At 31.3% G+C, this 24,892-nt stretch overlaps 1 long non-coding RNA gene across 1 annotated transcript; it reads left to right on the top strand.

Annotated features, from left to right (window-relative positions):
- Nucleotides 1-21,597: 21,597 nt before the first annotated feature.
- LOC146921720 (uncharacterized) lies at nt 21,598-22,317 on the top strand. The gene is made up of 3 exons (XR_015010793.1): nt 21,598-21,735; nt 21,814-21,909; nt 22,112-22,317. It is a non-coding gene; the product is annotated as an uncharacterized LOC146921720 (long non-coding RNA).
- The last annotated feature ends 2,575 nt before the right edge of the window (nt 22,318-24,892 follow it).

Genomic DNA, 24,892 nt, shown 5'->3' on the forward strand with positions numbered 1-24,892 from the left:
TCGAGATAGAACACATGACGTCACTTCCACAAAGACAAGTAATTCAAAAGAAGTTGAGTGTTCCTACTTATAATTAGTGGGCCACATTTCCAGTCATTGGGAACTACCATTTTGGTAAAACACTGTCAACGTAGGATGTTGACACATGTCTAGATCAAAAGGTTATAAAACAAACACTTTTACCTTTACCTCTCTAGCTTTTCACTTTTCCAAGATTTGCCACTGTTTCTTCTTCTTCTTCTCCATAGAAAAACTTCCATTAAAACCTTTAAAAATCTCAGCTTTTCTGAAATTTCTTTTTGTCATCCAACAACTTCGTTATGACGCATGCAGAAGGATCCTCTTCCAAAACTTCAACCCAAGCCGACGCTATCAACTTCTCTAAAGACCTTCCCATCGGCGCTCCTCAGTTCATAGAAGAACCAGATATTAAGGAGGATGAAGATAGAATCTGGAAATCCCAGGTAATCCTCCCCTGCCCTAAATCATCACATGCATTTTTAGGGCCGTTTCTTCATGATAACAAAAACTTAGAAAGTCTTAACGCTGTTTTTCCTTGCGTTGAGAAACAATCCCCTCTGATTTTCACCAAAGGAACCCATGACCTAAGTTTCTTAAAATCTAAGTTTAGGACCGAGCCAAAAACTGACCCTAAATACATCTGCTGGTTGGATAAAATGGAAAAGAAAGAAGGTTAATTTTGGAAGGAAATAGGAATATTTGACCTCATCCAACTGTCTCGACAAGGGCCTAGCTATCATAATGAAATGATAATTGCAGCTTTACATTTCTGGAATCCCTCGACCAACAGCTTACATTTGAAGTGTGGAATGCTCACACCCACCCTACTAGACGTTGTTGGTCTTACTGGCCTAAAACCTACTGGCCAAACTTTTAACCCTGATAAACATCATTCAGAGCTTTCATTTGATTTTACCAGACCAGCATATGGCAATTTTATTCTGGATCATCATGATACTTCAAGTGCTAAAGTGATTGATCTAGAGCACATTGCCTTCTTTAACTATTGGTTGTTCATGTTCATCTTTTGTTCGAGGTCTATCCAGATTCCCAAGAAGTTTATTACCCTAGCCATCCAACTGCATGAAGGGAGGGATATCTGCCTGGGCAAACTCATCCTAGATCCCTTTATGAAAATTTGAACCGAGCAGTAGCTAATATCAAGGAATACCAGCCTGGAAGTAGTTTAATCATACCTGGACCCATATGGATATTTCAACTATGGATTTTGGCCATTTTTAGGACAAAGCTGGCTATCACCCTTCCTACTCATCTTTCGAAAGCATATGAGGATAGGTCTATCGAAGGCATAGGCTTGGCCATGCTTCAATACGGCAATATGACTTCTCAAGACTTGTTCTCCATTGCTTTTAATGCCCTTCTAGGTTGTGACATTTTTATTCCTGCTATGGCCCCATTCACCATCAGATCTCGAGGGCCCAACTGGTTTACAAGAGAATCTCCAGCAACTTCTGTCTAAGATGAGGCGGAGACAAATGCCATATGGGAATCCTATCTGACTCTAACATTTTTGTCCAGCAGAATAACGGCTGGTAGTCCCTACGGGGTGTATGGCTATCAGCCAAATCATGTCGCCAGACAATTTTGTTTGGTTCAACCGAAACCAACCTCTTTGTATAAAAGTGTGGACGACCTGAGGCAAACACTGATAGAGCAAGTTTGGAGATCAATTTTACGCAAGACCGAGAAACAAACTCTTGTTTTCAAGCCAGTTTCTTTTACTTTATCATATGCATGCACTGAGGCATTCTTTCGATGGTGGTGAGATTATTATATGCGCCAGACCAATCGAGTGAATCTCGACAATTTGCTTCCTCAACTAATCCTTGCTTTTAACACTGTGCAAAGCAGAACAAAGAAGAGCAAAGGTACGCACATTCGAGAAATTCAAGCTTTTCAAAAATACTTTCAAACTGCATACGACCCTTTGCATTTAAAAAGGACAATTAACTATGCTGCCCAAACTTTAAGGGATAAAATTTATGACAAACTTCCATTGATGAAGTTCCCGCCTTTTACCTTCAGCAAATACCTTTTTGCACTACACTTTAAAGTAAAGTTTCCACCATTGCCAACCAGTAAATTGGCTCTAGCTTTTAGGCCACCATATCCAAAATGGCTACCTTACATTTCTTCGCTCGGGATGAAACAAAAATTAATAAAGAAGGATGAGGATTAAGTGATTGCGTCTAAATGTAGCCTATATACATTTAAAGGTCATCTTCATTTAAACCTACCTCACATTCGAATTACTTCTCCCGTAGGAGTAGGTATGAGATTTTTTGATTTCTTCAAAGCAAACAAATATGTTAGAGGGAAAAAAGAGTTATTACTTATCTTTCCATCCATTTGCTTGCATTTGTCCCTTTGGAGTCAGGAGAGGGAGATAAGGGTGAAGGCGAGAGCGTGCAAAAACCATCGAGATACAAGTCAGATAAACCAACCAAAAAGAAGAAGTCTTCCAAATCAGAGAAAAAGGCAATCGAACCTTCCCCTGAATCATCCCCTAAAAAGACTGAGAATACTGAGAATCCCGCAACTGAAGACAATGTAAGTTTTACGTCTTTCAATAGTTCTTTAACCATTTTTATTACATGAAAATGACTTGACGTCAATTTGATGGGGTTCCCTTCAGCCTGATTCTCCCCTTGAAGTTATCGAAGTTACCACCACTTCTGAAATACCCAAGGCCAAAGAAAGTCGAAGAAAAAGGAAACACAAGGCTCAGGATGTTACTGTCGAGAAAGTGCCCACTAAAGAATGACCGGCCAAATCAAGCTCCAAAAAGAGGAAACATGAGTGCTATCAATATTTAAAAGAATCTTATTCAACATAGTAGAACAAAGCACATTGACATTCGACACTGTCATACCCCATTTTTGACCATTTTTAAAAATTTTACTCGCATTTTTAAAGCTGAGAAGTTTCATCGTCTCAGACAAAATTTCCGGCAGAGAGGTATTTTAAAATACCTCAGTTTGGTTCCGAAGGGACAATTTTAAATTTTATTATTTTATTTTTATCACTTTCATTTTATTTTACGTTTTAATTTTATTTATTAGTATTTTATTTTATTTTATTTTAACTTTTTTTCTTTCTATTTTTAAAGTCATTTTCGTTTTCTTTTTAGGGTTAATAGGTCTTTACTCCCTGTAATATAGGTCATTTCCGGTTTCCCCCTGTAAAAATATTTTACAGGTGGTAAATCAAAAAAAAAAAAATTAGACTCTGAATATTCATCAGAAGCTGAACTCTATCAGCTTATGATCAGTGAACTCAGTTTTAGGAGAAGAAAAAGAAAACACAACTCAACCCCCCTCCCCTTTTTGTGTTTTTCTCACATTCAAGGAATCATATTCCCATGTTCCAAGACAAGTTATTTGAAGACGAAGACCTAAAAACACCGAAAATCAGAGAAACTGGGCGCGGGAGAGCATAAACATGCGCCTTGGGCACTAGGTGATGGACGATATCTGACAAGTGTACTAAATCATTTACCAAGTAATAAAGTGATAAATAGAGTATCGTATCCACGGGAATTGTCGTTTCGTCCAAACAATTCACGTTACTTATTTTTGTAAGTTTGACGATATAAAAGTTAAGGGTTAAAAAGTTGCAAGTTTATCTGTTTTGGTTGCATAAAATTAAAAAGCAGTTAGGATTCTTCGAATCCCCTCTGTTTACATTGTTGGATATTACATAACAGTAATGTCAAATTTATTTATCTTAGGTAGACTATACAAGTGATGAAGCCATTAGGATGTTTCTAACCTTGTTGGTCGGTAAGTTGCACCTGCTGATCGCAGAGTGATCCTTACGTGCGGGGTCTTACTATCCCAGTTGATTATAGGTATATCCCTCTGATGGCTAACTGCACCTGCTGATCGCACGGTGATCCTTACGTGCGGGGTCTTGTTAATTCAAAGGTAATTGAAACATAAACTTAAATTGGCGTTCCAGTTTTTCCCAAGGCAATGAAGGTCAAGGTTCCATTAGTTTAGCCCATCTATAAATCTTAGGACACTCATAGCAAACCCTATCTCCGGTCTTAGTAGTTCTACAAATAGGAAGCCCTATGTCGTCTACCTTATTAAGGGTTTTAAGAGAATTCGCAGTCCCTTGTTTTCTTAATTACTAACAAGTATTATAATAAGACTCTCCACACAATAATTGTTATTGTCACCTTCAAATTTCAATATTATTTAAAAGTTTACTATCATAACAAATATGGTTCCTTTAAAGAAATAAAATCTGAAATTTAACAAACATCCATATATGGATTTCACAATGAAAGTAAATTTTTTATGATTCAATAAACATTTTAAGAATTAATTTAAATATTGGAGACAAATGAATTCTATTAGGAAAAATTATATTTGTAAATTGTTGAAGAAGAAAGCAAATATAATGAATGCTTAGCTAATGCTTAGTTGACAAAACTAGGTTTTCAATAAACACCTATATTGTTAATCTTTGCCTTTTCTAGTGGTTGTGTGACACCCAATTCATTTAATAAACCTTACAAATTTTGCGAGTATCAGTATCACCACTCCAAACAAAATTTTTAATCAACTTATCCAACATATGTAACAGACAGGCAGGCCAACGGTAAATATGAATAGAATAAACCAACATACCACCATGGATTTCACCAATTGAACACATCCCATGATAGACAAAAGGACACCTTTCCAAGAAGCAAGCTTCACCTTAATGCGATCAACAATCAGTTATTTTAAGAATTTAATTTATAATGTTAATGAAAAAATGTTACACTATCAATAAATCTAAATCAATCATATGTGGGATTTTAGAAATAGTTATAATGAAAATAAAATATTTGTAAAATCTGACAATATGATTGTTGGTATTGTATCATTTTTCTTCTGCCACAATTTTCATGTCTCTTTTTTCCTTCTAGAATACTCTTTTTTCTATTTTTAATTTGATTTTTTAAATTTTTCAAAATTCATAGATTATTTTCTTCTAATGTGAAATCCATGCATGGTTGCTTGTTAAGATATTCAAATTTTATACCTTAAAATAATATCAATTGTCATGGTAGTAAGTTTTAAAAATAATTGACAAAAAACAAGCTAATTTATAAATAATATTGAAGGTGCCATTATATTCCAATGTATTTTAGTAAAAAATAGTTGATACTATCATGCAAAAAATCGTGCGCAAGTAAGCACAACAAAACAAGTATTATAATAAGATCGTCCACACATTAATTGTTAGTGTCACCTTCAAATTTCAATATTATTTAAAGGTTTACTATCATAACAAATATGACTCCTTTAAAGAAATAAAATCTGAAATTTAACAAACATCCATATATGGATTTCATAATAAAAGTAAATTTTTTGTGATTCAATAAACATTTTAAGAATTAAATTAATTATAGGAGAAAGATTAATTCTATTAGGACAAATTAGATTTGTAAATTTTTGAAGAAGAAAGCAAATACAATGAATGCTTAACTAATGCTTAGTTGGCAAAATTGGGTTTTCAATAAACACCTATATTATTAATGTTTGCCTTTTCTAGTGGTTGCGTGACATACCCAATTCATTTAATAAATCTTACAAATTTTGCGAGTATCAGTATCACCACTCCAAACAAATTTTTTAATCAACTTATCCAACATATGTAACAGACGGGCAGGCCAACGGTAAATATGAAAAGAATAAACCAACATACCACTATGGATTTCACCAATTGAACACATCCCATGATAGACAAAAGGACACCTTTCCAAGAAGCAAGCTTCACCATAATGCGATCAACAATTGGTTATTTTAAGAATTTAATTTATAATGTTAATGAAAAAATGTTACACTATCAATAAATCAAAATCAATCATATGTGGGATTTTATAAATAGTTATAATGAAAATAAAATATTTGTAAAATCTAACAATATGATTGTTGGTATTGTATCATTTTTCTTCTTCCACAATTTTCATGTCTCTTTTTTCCTTCTAGAATACTCTTTTTTCTATTTTTAATTTGATTTTTTAAATTTTTCAAAATTCATAGATTATTTTCTTCTAATGTGAAATCCATGCATGGTTGCTTGTTAAGATATTCAAATTTTATACCTTAAAATAATATCAATTGTCATGGTAGTAAGTTTTAAAAATAATTGACAAAAAACAAGCTAATTTATAAATAATATTGAAGGTGCCATTATATTCCAATGTATTTTAGTAAAAAATAGTTGATACTATCATGCAAAAAATCGTGCGCAAGTAAGCACAACAAAACAAGTATTATAATAAGATCGTCCACACATTAATTGTTAGTGTTACCTTCAAATTTCAATATTATTTAAAAGTTTACTATCATAACAAATATGACTCCTTTAAAGAAATAAAATCTGAAATTTAACAAACATCCATATATGGATTTCACAATAAAAGTAAATTTTTTATGATTCAATAAACATTTTAAGAATTAAATTAATTATAGGAGAAAGATTAATTCTATTAGGACAAATTAGATTTGTAAATTTTTGAAGAAGAAAGCAAATACAATGAATGCTTAGCTAATGCTTAGTTGGCAAAATTGGGTTTTCAATAAACACCTATCCTTTATTATAAAAGCTAGAGTTGTTTGGCTACAATGTTTGCCCTAATTCACCATATTTTGCCCTAATGCCTAGCATTTTTCCCTCCTAAACAAGTATTAATTGCTACTCTAATCTCACCCGTTCAAACTCTATTTTCACATTTGATCACACCCGTTGATTCAAACTCTAAAAATGTTTCCTCATATAACTTCGTTAATGCAATTAAAGATGTATTAAATGCTATTCAATTCATTTAACAATCCCCCACACTAATTGGTAATAAAAAAAAATCATAAACATCCATTAAAACGAACTTATATCAATTGGTCACAAAAAATAAAAGCTAGACTTGCTTGGCTACCATGTTTGCCCTAATTCACCCTATCCTTTCTTATAAAAGCTAGAGTTGCCAAGCTATCATGTTTGCCCTAATCGCCCCCTCTTTTTCCCTCCTAAGCAATTATATGATCTTAGCCGTTGATGTGAATTCCTTGCTAATCTAATCTCAGCCGTTGATTCAAATGATATGTTTCAAACTACTCATTTCCTATCTCATACAGATGCGTCATAATGTCGATTAAAATCGTAGTTAATGCCAATCAAATCACCCTAACTCCCAACGATTAGTAAACTTTTCTATTTAGGGAATCATATCGTATGTATTTATTTAGCGAATAAAATCGTAACTACTCATTTCCTATCTCATACAAATGTGTCATAATGTCCATTAAAATCATAGTTAATGTCAATCAAATCACCATAACTCCCAACGAGTAGTAAACTTTTCTATTTAGGGAATCATATCGTATGTATTCATTTAGCAAATAAAATCGTAGTTAATGCCAATTAGTGCCCTAATCACCCCCTTTTTTTCCCTCCTAATCAATTATATGATCGCTGCCATTGATGTATTCATTAATCAATGCAAATAATGAAAATAAAATCGTAACTACTCATTTCCTATCTCATACAGATGCGTCATAATGTCCATTAAAATCGTAGTTAATTCCAATCAAATCACCATAACTCTCAACGATTAGTAAACTTTTCTATTTAGGGAATCATATCGTATGTATTCATTTAGCGAATAAAATCGTAGTTAATGCCAATTAGTGCCCTAATCACCCCCTTTTTCCCTCCTAATCAATTATATGATCGCTGCCTTTGATGTATTCATTGTTGGTTACCGTGGTTGATGGAAAACTATCTTGCAAAAGATGCAAGGAATGCAAAAGCGCTGTTCCGAGGTAAATATGTCGCTTTTTATATGAAACATATCAATGAAAATAATTAAATTGGATTATAACTGATATCATTAATCAATCCATTGTAGGTTCAAGCTACATGTCATTGTCATGGATGATTATGGCTCGACAACATTTGTTCTCTTTAATTGTATTGTCACCCAGTTCATATGAAGGAATGTCCAAAACTTAATTGCAGAAATTAACAAGGTTGCTTTCTTATTCTTAGTTTTATATTTTATATGCAGATTCAAGTCAACACTAATCACTACAAACTCCCATTTGCTTGGTGCAGCCTGAGAACAAGTCAATTGGTTATCCTATTGATTTCAACTTTTTTGTGGACAAAAAAATGCTCTTTAAGGTGGAGGTTAGTGATGGTAATATCAATAGGAAGTGGAGGAACTATGGTGTCAAAAGGGCTACTGATGATGTTGAAGTCATCAATGAATTCATCAAGAAATACAATCTCAAGTTTTCTTTTGTTTATATTTTTTTTGTACTATCATATCGGTATGGATTCTTGCGCATGCCGTTATATATTAGAATTTTGACACGGAAGAAACTGTCTTTTTAACAGGATTCAACTGATGATGATGGTGTTGATACGGAATTAGAGTTGACTGCGCTGGGTAGTGATGCCAATAATTTGGTGATAAATTTATAAGCAGACTAATTGATCTTATGCTTTTTTAGCATTTTGATGGCCGAATTATATCATCCTGATATGCCTTTATTCTCCTTTTAGGATTTGGCTGAGTTAGATGATTCTTGCAGCAACTCCAACAAACTGGGAACTCTGTCAACCACATCTGAAAGAAAGAGATCTTCTGATGGTAATACTTCAGCTGGAGGTGGTGTCATAGAAATTGGGGAGGAATCTATAACCAAACCAACTAAAATGGTTCATGTGAAAGTTGAGCCAAAAGAAAAATAATGAGTTTCTCTTCAGCGGTCTTTTCTGCTTTTCTCTGCGAAATAATGAGTTGAACCTTCAGACAAATATTGAGTTTCTATGAAAGTTGAACAATTTTAATCTGCTTTCTTTTCTGCGTTTTTCTACTTAGATTGAGTATTTATCGTTTTCGTTTATGGTTTTGCAATCCAAACAGCATCTATGGAGTATATTTACAATTCTGCATTTCTAGCAACCAAATTTATCTAGCAACAATTCTGTTTCAAGTTATATTTACCAAATTTATCAAGTAATATATATGATCTGTTAATAGGTCAAAAATGACATGGATCCAATTTGAAATTTACAGTTAGGCTATAACTATGAAAATATATATTATTCGAAGCATATTTCGACTCGACGACTAAGGATTTGTAGATGCTCACTTTTTAGTAGTAGTTTCTGAAGTCTAATATTTTTGAAATACATACAATATTAGCATGTCAAAACTTTTACAGATCCCTGAAACAATCACATCTATATAAAAATCAATCGTTTTTTCATAACGTAAACTTTTAAACATTTCAGTCACTTTTGCGCGATCACAACTATATGAAAATTAATCGTTTTGCATATATCCTCTCTCAGGTGGGGTGTAGCATTACTACAGATACCTTTGTCAACATGCTGCAGGTTTCAAAGATGATTTCTGTAGTATTTCCTTCCCACGAACATATAACTGTCTACTACGTTTTAAATGTATAGTTTTTTTTCATATAATGTCACAAGAAATCCTAACCGTTTTCTTATGACTTTACAAAGCAATACGTGGTTAAAACTTTTAATTAATAGGAATTACTACCAATTGATTTACAGTGATCATTTACATTAAAAACTTTCTATAAAGCCATACGCGGTACAAGTGAGAATTTCCGTGAATTATTTCTTATGACTTTACAAAGCAATACGCGGTTAATGCTTTTAATTGCTGCAATTAATAGGAATTACTACCGTTTGATTTACGAGGGCCATTTACATTAAAAACTTTCTATAAATCAATGCGCGGTGCAAGCGAGAATGTCCATGAATTAACGTTGTGAGTATTTACAAAGCAATACGCGGTTAAGGCTATTAATTGCTGCAATTAATAGGAATTAATACCAATTGATTTACAATTGTCATTTACATTAAAAACTTTCTATAAAGAGTTGTCTTCTCCCTTTAACTTTGTGCAGATTTTCGATTCAAAGGGTGCGATATTCGGCGATGTACGCGTAAGTGAGTTTCTATTTATATATTGAGGTCATATTTATACATCTAGCCATTATAAACTAACCTATTGGCGCTATATAATATATATTTTAATTTTTTTGTTGTTTTGCTTTTTTTCAATTCCAGTGATTTATACGATTGAGTTTCAAACCTTTTTGTTCTGTATGCTACCATTTCATTTTGTTATGTATGATATAAAACTTCTATCGCCAATGTATGGTTACATTATTTTTATTGTTTCGATCAACTTTTACGTGGTTGGACCCGTGCGGTAGCACGGGTCATTGGTCTAGTATTGTTAATGTTTACCTTTTCTAGTGGTTGCATGACATACCCAATTCATTTAATAAACCTTACAAATTTTGCGAGTATCAGTATCACCACTCCAAACAAATTTTTTAATCAACTTATCCAACATATGTAACAGACGGGCAGGCCAACGGTAAATATGAAAAGAATAAACCAACATACCACTATGGATTTCACCAATTGAACACATCCCATGATAGACAAAAGGACACCTTTCCAAGAAGCAAGCTTCACCATAATGCGATCAACAATCGGTTATTTTAAGAATTTAATTTATAATGTTAATGAAAAAAATGTTACACTATCAATAAATCAAAATCAATCATATGTGGGATTTTATAAATAGTTATAATGAAAATAAAATATTTGTAAAATCTAACAATATGATTGTTGGTATTGTATCATTTTTCTTCTTCTGCAATTTTCATGTCTCTTTTTTCCTTCTAGAATACTCTTTTTTCTATTTTTAATTTGATTTTTTAAATTTTTCAAAATTCATAGATTATTTTCTTCTAATGTGAAATCCATGCATGGTTGCTTGTTAAGATATTCAAATTTTATACCTTAAAATAATATCAATTGTCATGGTAGTAAGTTTTAAAAATAATTGACAAAAAACAAGCTAATTTATAAATAATATTGAAGGTGCCATTATATTCCAATGTATTTTAGTAAAAAATAGTTGATACTATCATGCAAAAAATCGTGCGCAAGTAAGCACAACAAAACAAGTATTATAATAAGATCGTCCACACATTAATTGTTAGTGTCACCTTCAAATTTCAATATTATTTAAAAATTTACTATCATAACAAATATGACTCTCTTTCAAAAAAAAAAAAAAACAAATATGACTCCTTTAAAGAAATAAAATCTGAAATTTAACAAACATCCATATATGGATTTCACAATAAAAGTAAATTTTTTATGATTCAATAAACATTTTAAGAATTAAATTAATTATAGGAGAAAGATTAATTCTATTAGTACAAATTAGATTTGTAAATTTTTGAAGAAGAAAGCAAATACAATGAATGCTTAGCTAATGCTTAGTTGGCAAAATTGGGTTTTCAATAAACACCTATATTGTTAATGTTTATCTTTTCTAGTGGTTGCGTGACATACCCAATTCATTTAATAAACCTTACAAATTTTGCGAGTATCAGTATCACCACTCCAAACAAATTTTTTAATCAACTTATCCAACTTATGTAACAGACGGGCAGGCCAACGGTAAATATGAAAAGAATAAACCAACATACCACTATGGATTTCACCAATTGAACACATCCCATGATAGACAAAAGGACACCTTTCCAAGAAGCAAGCTTCACCATAATGCGATCAACAATCGGTTATTTTAAGAATTTAATTTATAATGTTAATGAAAAAATGTTACACTATCAATAAATCAAAATCAATCATATGTGGGATTTTATAAATAGTTATAATGAAAATAAAATATTTGTAAAATCTAACAATATGATTGTTGGTATTGTATCATTTTTCTTCTTCCGCAATTTTCATGTCTCTTTTTTCCTTCTAGAATACTCTTTTTTCTATTTTTAATTTGATTTTTTAAATTTTTCAAAATTCATAGATTATTTTCTTCTAATGTGAAATCCATGCATGGTTGCTTGTTAAGATATTCAAATTTTATACCTTAAAATAATATCAATTGTCATGGTAGTAAGTTTTAAAAATAATTGACAAAAAACAAGCTAATTTATAAATAATATTGAAGGTGCCATTATATTCCAATGTATTTTAGTAAAAAATAGTTGACACTATCATGCAAAAAATCGTGCGCAAGTAAGCACAACAAAACAAGTATTATAATAAGATCGTCCACACATTAATTGTTAGTGTCACCGTCAAATTTCAATATTATTTAAAAGTTTACTATCATAACAAATATGACTCCTTTAAAGAAATAAAATCTGAAATTTAACAAACATCCATATATGGATTTCACAATAAAAGGAAATTTTTTATGATTCAATAAACATTTTAAGAATTAAATTAATTATAGGAGAAAGATTAATTCGATTAGGACAAATTAGATTTCTAAATTTTTGAAGAAGAAAGCAAATACAATGAATGCTTAGCTAATGCTTAGTTGGCAAAATTGGGTTTTCAATAAACACCTATATTGTTAATGTTTACCTTTTCTAGTGGTTGCGTGACATACCCAAACCTTACAAATTTTGCGAGTATCAGTGTCACCATTCCAAACAAAATTTTTAATCAACTTATCCAACATATGTAACAGACGGGCAGGCCAACGGTAAATATGAAAAGAATAAACCAACATACCACCATGGATTTCACCAATTGAACACATCCCATGATAGACAAAAGGACACCTTTCCATGAAGCAAGCATCACCTTAATGCGATCAACAATCGGTTATTTTAAGAATTTAATTTATATTGTTAATGAAAAAATGTTACACTATCAATAAATCAAAATCAATCATATGTGGGATTTTATAAATAGTTATAATGAAAATAAAATATTTGTAAAATCTAACAATATGATTGTTGGTATTGTATCATTTTTCTTCTTCCACAATTTTCATGTCTCTTTTTTCCTTCTAGAATACTCTTTTTTCTATTTTTAATTTGATTTTTTAAATTTTTCAAAATTCATAGATTATTTTCTTCTAATGTGAAATCCATGCATGGTTGCTTGTTAAGATATTCAAATTTTATACCTTAAAATAATATCAATTGTCATGGTAGTAAGTTTTAAAAATAATTGACAAAAAAAAGCTAATTTATAAATAATATTGGAGGTGCCATTATATTCCAATGTATTTTAGTAAAAAATAGTTGATACTATCATGCAAAAAATCGTGCGCAAGTAAGCACAACAAAACAAGTATTATAATAAGATCGTCCACACATTAATTGTTAGTGTCACCTTCAAATTTCAATATTATTTAAAAATTTACTATCATAACAAATATGACTCCTCTAAAGAAATAAAATCTGAAATTTAACAAACATCCATATATGGATTTCACAATAAAAGGAAATTTTTTATGATTCAATAAACATTTTAAGAATTAAATTAATTATAGGAGAAAGATTAATTCTATTAGGACAAATTAGATTTCTAAATTTTTGAAGAAGAAAGCAAATACAATGAATGCTTAGCTAATGCTTAGTTGGCAAAATTGGGTTTTCAATAAACACCTATATTGTTAATGTTTACCTTTTCTAGTGGTTGCGTGACATACCCAAACCTTACAAATTTTGCGAGTATCAGTATCACCATTCCAAACAAAATTTTTAATCAACTTATCCAACATATGTAACAGACGGGCAGGCCAACGGTAAATATGAAAAGAATAAACCAACATACCACCATGGATTTCACCAATTGAACACAACCCATGATAGACAAAAGGACACCTTTCCATGAAGCAAGCATCACCTTAATGCGATCAACAATCGGTTATTTTAAGAATTTAATTTATATTGTTAATGAAAAAATGTTACACTATCAATAAATCAAAATCAATCATATGTGGGATTTTATAAATAGTTATAATGAAAATAAAATATTTGTAAAATCTAACAATATGATTGTTGGTATTGTATCATTTTTCTTCTTCCACAATTTTCATGTCTCTTTTTTCCTTCTAGAATACTCTTTTTTCTATTTTTAATTTGATTTTTTAAATTTTTCAAAATTCATAGATTATTTTCTTCTAATGTGAAATCCATGCATGGTTGCTTGTTAAGATATTCAAATTTTATACCTTAAAATAATATCAATTGTCATGGTAGTAAGTTTTAAAAATAATTGACAAAAAAAAGCTAATTTATAAATAATATTGGAGGTGCCATTATATTCCAATGTATTTTAGTAAAAAATAGTTGATACTATCATGCAAAAAATCGTGCGCAAGTAAGCACAACAAAACAAGTATTATAATAAGATCGTCCACACATTAATTGTTAGTGTCACCTTCAAATTTCAATATTATTTAAAAATTTACTATCATAACAAATATGACTCCTCTAAAGAAATAAAATCTGAAATTTAACAAACATCCATATATGGATTTCACAATAAAAGGAAATTTTTTATGATTCAATAAACATTTTAAGAATTAAATTAATTATAGGAGAAAGATTAATTCTATTAGGACAAATTAGATTTCTAAATTTTTGAAGAAGAAAGCAAATACAATGAATGCTTAGCTAATGCTTAGTTGGCAAAATTGGGTTTTCAATAAACACCTATATTGTTAATGTTTACCTTTTCTAGTGGTTGCGTGACATACCCAAACCTTACAAATTTTGCGAGTATCAGTATCACCATTCCAAACAAAATTTTTAATCAACTTATCCAACATATGTAACAGACGGGCAGGCCAACGGTAAATATGAAAAGAATAAACCAACATACCACCATGGATTTCACCAATTGAACACATCCCATGATAGACAAAAGGACACCTTTCCATGAAGCAAGCATCACCTTAATGCGATCAACAATCGGTTATTTTAAGAATTTAATTTATATTGTTAATGAAAAAATGTTACACTATCAATAAATCAAAATCAATCATATGTGGGATTTTATAAATAGTTATAATGAAAATAAAATATTTGTAAAATCTAACAATATGATTGTTGGTATTGTATCATTTTTCTTCTTCCACAATTTTCATGTCTCTTTTTTCCTTCTAGAATACTCTTTTTTCTATTTTTAATTTGATTTTTTAAATTTTTCAAAATTCATAGATTATTTTCTTCTAATGTGAAATCCATGCATGGTTGCTTGTTAAGATATTCAAATTTTATACCTTAAAATAATATCAATTGTCATGGTAGTAAGTTTTAAAAATAATTGACAAAAAAAAGCTAATTTATAAATAATATTGGAGGTGCCATTATATTCCAATGTATTTTAGTAAAAAATAGTTGATACTATCATGCAAAAAATCGTGCGCAAGTAAGCACAACAAAACAAGTATTATAATAAGATCGTCCACACATTAATTGTTAGTGTCACCTTCAAATTTCAATATTATTTAAAAATTTACTATCATAACAAATATGACTCTCTTTCAAAAAAAAAAAAAAACAAATATGACTCCTTTAAAGAAATAAAATCTGAAATTTAACAAACATCGATATATGGATTTCACAATAAAAGTAAATTTTTTATGATTCAATAAACATTTTAAGAATTAAATTAATTATAGGAGAAAGATTAATTCTATTAGTACAAATTAGATTTGTAAATTTTTGAAGAAGAAAGCAAATACAATGAATGCTTAGCTAATGCTTAGTTGGCAAAATTGGGTTTTCAATAAACACCTATATTGTTAATGTTTATCTTTTCTAGTGGTTGCGTGACATACCCAATTCATTTAATAAACCTTACAAATTTTGCGAGTATCAGTATCACCACTCCAAACAAATTTTTTAATCAACTTATCCAACATATGTAACAGACGGGCAGGCCAACGGTAAATATGAAAAGAATAAACCAACATACCACTATGGATTTCACCAATTGAACACATCCCATGATAGACAAAAGGACACCTTTCCAAGAAGCAAGCTTCACCATAATGCGATCAACAATCGGTTATTTTAAGAATTTAATTTATAATGTTAATGAAAAAATGTTACACTATCAATAAATCAAAATCAATCATATGTGGGATTTTATAAATAGTTATAATGAAAATAAAATATTTGTAAAATCTAACAATATAATTGTTGGTATTGTATCATTTTTCTTCTTCCGCAATTTTCATGTCTCTTTTTTCCTTCTAGAATACTCTTTTTTCTATTTTTAATTTGATTTTTTAAATTTTTCAAAATTCATAGATTATTTTCTTCTAATGTGAAATCCATGCATGGTTGCTTGTTAAGATATTCAAATTTTATACCTTAAAATAATATCAATTGTCATGGTAGTAAGTTTTAAAAATAATTGACAAAAAACAAGCTAATTTATAAATAATATTGAAGGTGCCATTATATTCCAATGTATTTTAGTAAAAAATAGTTGACACTATCATGCAAAAAATCGTGCGCAAGTAAGCACAACAAAACAAGTATTATAATAAGATCGTCCACACATTAATTGTTAGTGTCACCGTCAAATTTCAATATTATTTAAAAGTTTACTATCATAACAAATATGACTCCTTTAAAGAAATAAAATCTGAAATTTAACAAACATCCATATATGGATTTCACAATAAAAGTAAATTTTTTATGATTCAATAAACATTTTAAGAATTAAATTAATTATAGGAGAAAGATTAATTCTATTAGGACAAATTAGATTTCTAAATTTTTGAAGAAGAAAGCAAATACAATGAATGCTTAGCTAATGCTTAGTTGGCAAAATTGGGTTTTCAATAAACACCTATATTGTTAATGTTTACCTTTTCTAGTGGTTGCGTGACATACCCAAACCTTACAAATTTTGCGAGTATCAGTATCACCATTCCAAACAAAATTTTTAATCAACTTATCCAACATATGTAACAGACGGGCAGGCCAACGGTAAATATGAAAAGAATAAACCAACATACCACCATGGATTTCACCAATTGAACACATCCCATGATAGACAAAAGGACACCTTTCCATGAAGCAAGCATCACCTTAATGCGATCAACAATCGGTTATTTTAAGAATATAATTTATATTGTTAATGAAAAAATGTTACACTATCAATAAATCAAAATCAATCATATGTGGGATTTTATAAATAGTTATAATGAAAATAAAATATTTGTAAAATCTAACAATATGATTGTTGGTATTGTATCATTTTTCTTCTTCCACAATTTTCATGTCTCTTTTTTCCTTCTAGAATACTCTTTTTTCTATTTTTAATTTGATTTTTTAAATTTTTCAAAATTCATAGATTATTTTCTTCTAATGTGAAATCCATGCATGGTTGCTTGTTAAGATATTCAAATTTTATACCTTAAAATAATATCAATTGTCATGGTAGTAAGTTTTAAAAATAATTGACAAAAAAAAGCTAATTTATAAATAATATTGGAGGTGCCATTATATTTTATACCTTAAAATAATATCAATTGTCATGGTAGTAAGTTTTAAAAATAATTGACAAAAAAAAGCTAATTTATAAATAATATTGGAGGTGCCATTATATTCCAATGTATTTTAGTAAAAAATAGTTGATACTATCATGCAAAAAATCATGCGCAAGTAAGCACAACAAAAAAAGTATTATAATAAGATCGTCCACACATTAATTGTTAGTGTCACCTTCAAATTTCAATATTATTTAAAAGTTTACTATCATAACAAATATGTCTCCTTTAAAGAAATAAAATCTGAAATTTAACAAACATTCATATATGGATTTCACAATAAAAGTAAATTTTTTATGATTCAATAAACATTTTAAGAATTAAATTAATTATAGGAGAAAGATTAATTCTATTAGGACACATTAGATTTGTAAATTTTTGAAGAAGAAAGCAAATACAATGAATGCTTAGCTAATGCTTAGTTGGCAAAATTGGGTTTTCAATAAACACCTATATTGTTAATGTTTACCTTTTCTAGTGGTTGCGTGACATACCCAATTCATTTAATGAGTTAGTTTAGCTTTACATTTTTTTTTGTTAGAACTTATTATAAATAGGACTCCTTGCTCCCCCAAATAGATGCACAGTTTCAAAGTTTGAGCAAACTACTTGTGAATTTTTTGGTGATTCTTTTGTTGTGTCTGTGTTGTTGCACTTAGGTATAATTTCATACCCTTTTCTTTGTTTCTTAGTTTTTTTTTTATTTATTTATTTATTTTGTTGTTTTATTTTGAATTTGAATTATTGTAATTCCGTTTATTTTTTCTTGTTTTTGTGTTTCATTGAGTTTGTAATTGATGGGTTAGATTAACTGGTCAAATTAGTTTTTATTTTTGGTATTTGTATAAAGTTTTTTTTCATCAATTTTTGTTTGGAATTCACTTATTTTAAAAGTTTTAATTTTGGGGAAAATGTTATGGTTTGGTTATGCAATTTATTTAATTGGGATTAGTGAATACTAGACATTGTTGTCCAAGAGGTGTTAGCTCAAAGCTTGACTTTGTAACCACAAAGGATATGGTTGAAATCATCCCACCTGAGAAAGTTGTAAAATAACCATTAGTGTCACCCCTATTTCCTTCCCTGTTTTTTTAAAGGTCCCTCGTTGTTCGTTTTGATTAAGCCAAGTGCTTTGTTTTTTTTTTTGAAAAAAGTTATCTTCTTTTTACATTGTTAAATTCCTTTACTCGAAACAGAGTTGTCTCTGGGAAGAGCATGTATAGTTTCTGCAGTGTTAGGGAGGCATAATTATTTTTGTGTCACTATTGTTGATTTAGAGTCATTTCTTAATTGTGTTTATTTATTATTATTATTATTATTTAAATTTCTTCATGTTTTAGTTAAGGGTTTTCTGCTTTTATTCTTTACTTTCAACATTTAATAAATGTTAGTTTGGTTGCTATGTTATGCCTAATCATTTCTTGGATGTCGGATGGTGAAATTTTCACTGATGATGGATTTTTTGAGAATCCACACTTACTTTTTTCAAAGTTTTCTTTAGATTATAATCATTTATGGGCAAGTTTGAAACTTTTTCTTATGAGTATATAGAAAACGAGTTAAGCTTTGACAGTTTGTGAAAATCATAGCAGTCATTAGGTGTTTATTTTAAAGGCTTTTTGGGGATCATATGAAGAGTTGTAGAGAAATATTTGTTTTGTTGGAAAGTTGGTGCCATCAAAGGTCACATCAATATCTTTATGATTATGAATTTACTTGGACTTCTTACGTAGAATTGTAGGGCATAAATGTCCACATTCGGCAAATTGGAAAATTTATAGTACATGCAACAATATAATGCTAAAGAAACCTTCAAACTTTGTCTTAATGTTATATTGCATTATGTTTTGTTTGTAGTGTTGCATTATTTACATGTGCAATTGTTTCAAATTACTTTTTTTGCCCTGCAGGGAATGCTCTTATTGGCTAACTTTTTATCTTTATTATTATGTCAACTTTATATTATTATGATAACCATATGATCCTTTATACTAGTTCAATATTCTAAAATGTTTTAAACATATAGAGACTGAGGTTTTATATTTTAAGTCATGAACCTGAGGTTTTATATTTGACACGTGTATAGATAGTCAACTAATATATAGAAATGGACGCAAAATCTGCAAAGACATTGGATGAAGTTGCACTCAATACGAAGCAAAAGTGGGATGCCCGTTGTGTTGAACATATGACTAGAGTTTCGGTACCAGCTAGCATGGTTGTCAAACAAATGACATTAATTGGAAATGAACACAAATCAAATGAATCCGGTCCTAGTATTTCCAGGTCCTTTGCCAGATACTATTTGAACTATATGAAAAGTGGTATTCCCAAACGTTTGATGTTCTATAGGAACAATGAATGGTTTGACTATCCAAAAGATGTTGTTAACTTTGTTAAGAAAGATTTCGAAATCAAGAAGGAAGCTGTGTGATAGATCTCTGGCAAGTGCACCAAATACTATCGAAGTAGTAAAAATATCGATCCCACGAGGACTGTTTTTAACTTCAATAATTCAATTTCGTTATATAATTAGGATGTGTAAAGTTTATTTTTAGTTTTCCACTAGGCAGAAGATTTGGTTTGATTTTATGAAATCAAATAAAAGAGAAGATTTGATTAAGAAAATATGAGAGAAAGATGAGATCAGATCCGTCGAATCCTCTAAGTTCCCCTAATTGGTCTACTGCACCTATTTGTTATGAATCCTCTTCTAGTTTACGATGATTAACAAATTAGCCCTAATCAATCCCTTGAGTTAGGACCCTCTTCTTAAACTACAACCCCTAATTCCTTAGGTGGTCTAATAATTCTTGAAGGTTTTACCGAACGTTAACCTAATATCACTAACAAACGATTATCTATTCCTAGACTAACCCTGTTTATTAGAACAATTCAATTAGGTCTAAGTTGAAAGCCATGGTCAGTGGTCATTCATTCTCACGAAATCAAGTTATATGTGATCAATATATAAAAAGCATTAAGAACAATTGAATTGAATAAACTAGAATTGAATTCATAAACAAAATAGAGTTTCACAGCAACATGTGTCAATTAGGGTTACAAAAATTCATCTCGGATCTAATCTCTAAGAGATTTAGCTACTCATAATCGAGTTTACAAATAGCATAATCAATGAAATAATTAAAACATACATGAATTGGTAAAAGGTTGAAGAAATCGCCCTTCTATCCGTCTCTGATGTCTCAAAATCGCACTTTGCTCTCCAAAATCGTAACTCCTTTTTCTTCTGGCTGAGTGCAGTATTTATAGAGATTTATGGGCCTGACCTAGCAAAATCGCGCCGCGCCATGTATATAGGCGTGCCGCGATTTCCTCTTTACAGGAAGTGTGTATTTTTTGTTCCAAAATCGCGGCAAGGCTCCATTTTGGCGTGGCGCGATTTGGTCTGGCTGAACTTCAGTTTTTCATCTTTTTGTACCCCGGAATAGTGAAAATTGCATGAGAACTCTAACAAAATGTCACAATAAGTCCTAAAAATTACGTAATGACAGCATGTCATCACTGTGGAGATAAATTTAGATGGACAAGATGTTGTGCTAAATTTTCTGCATATGTATTAGTTGGATATGAAAATGGGTTTGCAACAACCCATTGCTTGGATCGATGAGGCGGGGAGCTGCTTTTTTCCTGAAATTTTTGCTGGTTATGCTGACAAACCCAATAATATAGGAGAGCATGAGGGTGGAGAAAGTCCTAATGTGAAAGATCCATATGAGATAAAATTACATTTATCAATGAAAATAAATGGGGCAAGTGAATCTAAGTTAGGGGAGAATAATGGAGAGTCTAATGTTTCTTCAAGTGAGAGGAAGAAAAATGGTTATGGACATTCTGCAATGGACACTGTAAGTTTTTTCATGAGTTTTACATATTCTGTATTCCAAGTTTTCCATGTAAAATGCAATTGTAATACCAATTTTTAACTATTTTTTTAATATAAGAATGCCTTCTCCAATGTACACATTTCCACCCTCATATTTAAATTTTTTCCCTTCTGATTTTAACACACTCACATGCAATATTTTGGGGATTTCATCTTCTGAGATTCTTCCTCTAAGTTTAGTCCTATAACATTTTTCTTTATTATGTTTATCCAAACAATTTTGGTTTGTGGGATTCATCAGGGAAAAGATGCTTGTATTCCTTCTAATACACAAAGAACATCGAGATCTCGTTGGACATCATTTCGCACGCTTTTAGCTACCATCAGAAACATGGTTCCTTCCGATAGTATGAATCAAATCAATGGACATTATGCAGAGTTGATGGTACGTAATTTAGCTCCAATTGATGCCTATATTTTAAATGATTAATTATATCTAATGTATCAAGGTGTGCTTGTGCAGTCAAATAAGATTTCACGTGATGAATTTGTGCGGAAGTTGAGGTTGATTGTTGGAGCCAATATACTGAAATCTGCAATAACAAATATTCATTTTAAGGTATCGAACTTATTTATCTAAAAATTTATTTTGGCTTTCAACTATGATATTTTTTATTGTATTGTGTTTATACCTCCCATCAAAATCACTTGAAGTTAAAGTTGCAGTTACATGTGTTATTCTTAACATTTGTATTATGGAATCATATAAACTATCTCTTGCAATTTGATTATGCTCCTAATGTTGAACTAGCTTCTTGTAGAGATCATCAAGTGGTGGATCAAACGGTTCAAACATTAAGCAAGAGTAAGGCATTTGAATGAGGAAGAGGAGGAGATCTTTCACTTGGAGCTAACTATTGTCAACATGAAGTTGTGATATTGTTTGCTCCTATGAGAATTACTTTTAATTTCATTTTATCGTCCTAATTTCCAGTATCGATATGGAATCGTAGCGCATGTTTGCTACTGGAACTTCAATACAATTTATTTTAAAATGTTTGGTGATATGTACTCTGAACTTCCATCAAGGCAATTACGTTATAATTTAGGATTTCTGTCATTTAATCGTAGCGCATGTTTTACAGGAAGTGTGTATTTTTTGTTCCAAAATCGCGGCAAGGCTCCATTTTGGCGTGGCGCGATTTGGTCTGGCTGAACTTCAGTTTTTCATCTTTTTGTACCCCGGAATAGTGAAAATTGCATGAGAACTCTAACAAAATGTCACAATAAGTCCTAAAAATTACGTAATGACAGCATGTCATCACAACCCCAAACTTAAACCATTCCTTGTCCTCAAGGAATTTGCTTGCAACAGTGACAAACGACAGTAAAATAACAGTTACCTGACAAAACGATAGTACCCAAAAGTTCATTCTCCTTCTAGCTAAAGATGAGCTAGTTTGACTTGTTCGCATCCACCAGTTCACAACTCCACGCATCAATATGAAATAGGGTTCTACCAGTCGACATGCAGGTCTACATATTACCATACGTTTGAAAAGTTTCTAAACATCAATCAAAGTCAATATCATTACACACTTTTGAGGTCTTTAGGGTTATAACGGGGCTTAGGTGAAAGGTGGGATATATTTGGATAAGTAGGCTACACAAAATTTGAGTTAGGCATTCCTACGGAAGTTAAAGCACAAAATTCAATCCTTCAATCATTCACCGTGTGGAAATACAATCAATGCAAAGGTACTAGAGAACATTTTTAACATTTAGGGACAATCGAGTTTGAAGTTACTCGGATTTTCAATGTTTTGTCCCTTTTTCATCATTCAATTTCTTTTTTTTTTTGATACACCATTTTTGTGTGTATTTTGCATGACAATTTCATATTTCTTTCATTTTTGTTCTCTTATTCTCTAGTACCCCCACCCCAAACTTAGTTGGTTGCAAATTCCAATAGCAACCCCAAACTTAATCTTTAGCAACATTCTACAATGCCTTAACTCAGAAAATACATTAAGGGACAAGTCCTAAAAGTCTCTAGGCTTGTAATGTAGTTTTTCACCGAACAAAAAGTTCTAATCCTACTGGCTCACAATTGGTTAAGAAAGGATAAATTCAACAAATTAAAACAGGGTAGGCTTCAAAAAGGCTAACAGGACCAAGCACTTTTGCCTCAGTGTGTAATTGACAAAGACCAATCAATAATAGAGAAACAATGCAAGTTCTAGAAATGTAGTTGCATGGAAAACTAATCTAAATATAAGTAAATTGAAAAACAAATTTGGCAATGAACCTTATGGCTGAGATTTCTGGGAGTATGTGACTACCTAGCAACGCCGTACACTTCGCCTTTGAATCAAGTCACCCCTCCTTTAGAACTTTTTGGAATACTGTTTCATCAAACAACTGTTACTAAACTGGAATAGGTCACATGAAACAAAACAAATTCATTAATAATAAACAAGTGCAGGAGCAATTACAATAGGAAAATAAGTAGTTCAACGGACTTTGACAATACAAGAATATAAAAACAGTACGAAACAGAAACAAAGTACTTAAAAGAAAAGTACAACGAAAACACTAAAACAAGCAAAGTTGAACCCTCAGTGGTCCAGTCCCATGTCCACATCCTCATCACCACTAGTCTCAGGTAACCCATCAAAGAAGGCTGGCGGGATTTGTCAAATCTCTCGAAAGAGCCAGTGATCGGCCTCCTATGCATCTGTGCCTCTGCAGCAAATTCAGTGGAAAACCTAGGACGGTTTACCCACATAAGATCAGAGGTCTCATTCATCCAATTAGCAGAAGTAAACATGTATTCCAGAACCATAGGATGAACCGGCGGATAAGAACCATGTTGACTACCTTCTCCTCTCTCCATTTGAGGTGGCTGCTGCTGTGGGGGTGCTTCAGGTGCACCACCTTTCTTCCTCATAAACTCCTCATACTTCTTCATAAAGACATCCATGGTCTTGTCGGTGATAGACTGAACAGTAGGAGTATGCAAATCACCCTCAAACTCTTGCAATAATCGAACCATTCTCTTGCGTCATCAGAAATAAACCGGTTAACATTTGATGGTGGGATAGCGTTTCTTTTGCGTTTGTTTTGGCTAGATGAAGGTTGAGTGGTAGTTGTCTTAGGCTTGGTTTGTTGTCTAGTTTGTGGTTTTGAAACATTTTGTGGTTTGGGTGCCATTTGTGTGAAAGTTTGAGAGTGTGTGAAAAAGGGTAGGTTGTTTTGGTTAATTGAAATGGATGAAGATGAAGAATGCTGGATGAATTGGTGTTGGGGTATGCTAAGGAGACGAAAAATTGATGAAAAAGGGTTGATTTTCGTGGGTTAGGGTTCCTGGAGAAAATTGGGCAGAGTAACTAGGAAAATGGAAAGAGGTTTATGCTAAAACTGCTGGTTCTTTAATAGGCTCTGGCAAAATCGCGTTACGATTGGGAAATCGTGGGGCGATGGCAGTTTGTAGCGGTTACCTTTTTCAAATTATCACAAGGATCATATCACGATTGTCACCACCGTGACGCAATTTGGCTGAGGCAGAAAGGGGTGCAAAATTTTTCTGAAATCGTACCACG

This window comes from Medicago sativa, chromosome 5, assembly GCF_051527215.1.
Source record: "Medicago sativa cultivar Bolivia chromosome 5, Bolivia_mono, whole genome shotgun sequence".
NCBI lineage: Eukaryota > Viridiplantae > Streptophyta > Magnoliopsida > Fabales > Fabaceae > Medicago > Medicago sativa.